We start from the raw sequence: 3,042 nt of genomic DNA, 5'->3' as shown, positions 1-3,042 counted from the left end.
CTAGCTGCCAGGAGCAGCCCAGACTCATGGCCCCAATTGGGAGAACCAGAAATGTCTCCAGACATTGCCCAATGCCCCCTGGGGGGCAAAATAGTCTCCAGCTGAGACCCTTGCTTTATGGGAGATAGAATGACCCAGTAATAGGCATGGCTTCTTTGCGCCTGGAAACTTGCTGAGCCAGGGTGAAGATTTATGACCTGAGAAAAGGGAACCAAAGCAGGTGTGGAGCTTGAAAAAGGGTACTGTCTCTGCCCTGAAAGGATCTCAGGGTCAAGAATATGTCTTATTCATCTTCAGATCTTCTCCCGAGGGCCTAACGCTGTTCTCACAACCTAGAAAATGGCCAGTAAATGTTGTTGAATAAATGGGATATTTGCTTAAAATCTCAGAGAAGAAATTATAGGGACAAACAGCTATTTACTTGTAGCTGTGTCCTCTTATTGTGTTCTCTTGGAAGTCTCTTGTATATTTGTAAAAGTAACCAAGGATACCAGGATGACGACATAGAGCAAACATATGGGGAAAGGAAGAGAGCCACAGATGTCACAAGGCCTGTTTTTCAGGTTTATTGCCAGAAGGTGGAGGGTCTGGAAGAGAGAGGGTACAGAAGAAATGGGACAAGAGCCCGACAGCCTTCCAGTCTCTCTCACATTGGACACTGTTTACTGTTTTTGTTGTTGCGAGTTATCGGTTTGGCACCTCTCGTCTTTGAACTTTGCATCTTGTCTAAACCCAGGGCTTATGTCTCTTTCTCCCAAAGGAGCAGGTCTGAGTTCCTGATCCTGAGTTGTGGAATTTGTGCCTCTTTAGTGAATGACTCGACTAGTCAAGGGAGGTGCGGTGAAGACTCCGGGGATAGGAGATGAGCTGGGATGGCAAAGATGTGTATGTCTGTCCTTCCAGCCAAGAGATGGCAAAGTAAAGGCTGAAAACAGGTGCTCGCTCTTCCTCCTCTCAGGGCTCTTGCTTCTCCCCAGCACTCACGCCCTTCATTTTTGAGGAACATGTTACTTCATTTTTGAGTGACATGTATTTAACATATTTCCCGTAACTAATGACTAGTCTCAAAGGAAAAGGGTTAGAGTTCAAGGGAAACTGCTCTTCGGAAGCTGCTTATATGAAATCTCCCAGACTGGCCATCCTCTAGGGCAGGCAGCTTTCCCTGCACTCTCTGGAGGACGTGTGGCAGGCTCATTAGTCATCTGTCCCTTGATACTCCATCAGGATCGCATCTTCGGAATTCCAGCTAAACAGATTCAAGTGCCTCACTGATAGCTTCCCTTGGCTATCTTATAGACATCCCAAACATTACACATCCCCAAATGAAGGATTCCACGCCTTGCCTCCCAACCTGCTCCAGTGTCCTTATCCATCTCATTCAAAGGCAATTCAGCCTTCCAGGGACTTGGGTCAAGATCCTTGGAGGCATCCTCGGCTCTGTGTCATCGCACTCCAACAAATCTTGTTTGCTTCCCTTTCAAATTATATCTAAAGTCAGAACATTTCTCAGCACTGGCATTGCTACCATTCTTATGTGAGCTACCCACAGTTCAACACAGGGGCTACGATGATATTCTAAAATTGCATTAGATGTTGCCAATCTTGTGCTCGAAACCTTTTACTGTCTCCCTGTCTCAGAGTTAAAAACACATCCTTTGCATGGTTCTATAGCTCCCTGATCCTTCACCTCTCCCCCGTCATCTCCTGCCAGTCTCTCATTACTCACCAGCTTGCCTGCTACTTGCTGTTTCTTAAACCAAGGTGACATGCTGTGCCTCTTCCCTCATCCTGGAACCCTCTTCCCTTGGTATCTACGAGGTTGTATTTGGCCCCTTCAAATCTTTGCTCAAGTATCACCTTGCAATAAAACCTACCCTGATGATACTACTTAAAACCACAACCAGTTTCTGCTCCCCCTCCAATGCCTGACCTTCTTATCCTTCAGTCCTTTCTTGAAAATAGACTGATCAACTTCTAATATACTATATAATTTATTTATTCACTCCTCTTATTTTTTGTCTTCCATGCTAGAATGGAAGCTTCATAACAGTAAGGATCTTTGTTTATCCCAAGCACCTAAAACAATGCCTCATACAGAGTAGGCACTCATAAATCTTTGTGGTTGAATAAATAATCTCTTTCCAAGCGCATATTAGCTGTTTACCGAGTCTGTCTTCCCACCCAGACTGTGAACTCTTTCGGGGCTTAGGAGAATTCTGTAGAGTTCAGTTGATTAGCAGAATGCACTATATTGCGGTGGTTGATAGTATTCTTTCCCTTAAAGTGTGCTTCCCAAGTTGTGTAAGCTTCTGACTCCATAAAACCTGGTCTGCCCTGGTACCAACTTCATAGGGTTAGTGTGAGAATTAAAGACATAATACCTGCATAGAACTTAGAAAAGTGCCTGGCATTTGAACGTTAAAGACTGTGTTATATTTTGCATAGCCCCCTTCCCCACCACCGTAGCTGCAATAGAGGAAGGAGCAAAAGAAACATCGTTGCTAATAAACAAATCAATTGAAAGGTATGTATGTATTTTGATAAGATAGTTCAACATCTCTTTAGGTTTTTACTTCCAAGTGCCAATCTCCTTCCTTTTTTTCTCTTAAGACTATTTTTTTTAAAGCAGTTTTAGTTTTACAGCAAAATTGAGAGGAAAGGACAGAGATTTCCCATGTATTCCCTGCCCCACACATGCACGACCTTCCCTATTATCAACATCTCCCACCACAGCAGTACAGTTCTTACAATTGATGAACCTATGTCAACATATCATAACCACCCAGAGTCCGTAGTTTACATTAGGGCTCACTCTTGGTGTTGTATATTCAGAGGGTTTGGGCAAATGCAGATGACACGTATCCAACACTATCACCATATAGAGTGGTTTCCTGCCCCCCAAATCCTCTCTGTTCTGCCTATTAATCCCTCCCACTGACAAATGTAGGCAACCACAGATCTTTCTACTTTCTCCATAGTTTGCCTTTTCTAGGATGTCATATAGTTGAAATCAAATAGCATGTGGTCTTTTCAGAGTGACTT

The sequence above is a fragment of the Manis javanica genome, chromosome 9 (genome assembly GCF_040802235.1).
Source record: "Manis javanica isolate MJ-LG chromosome 9, MJ_LKY, whole genome shotgun sequence".
Taxonomy (NCBI): Eukaryota; Metazoa; Chordata; class Mammalia; order Pholidota; family Manidae; genus Manis; species Manis javanica.
Note: the sequence above shows the minus strand (reverse complement) of the source record.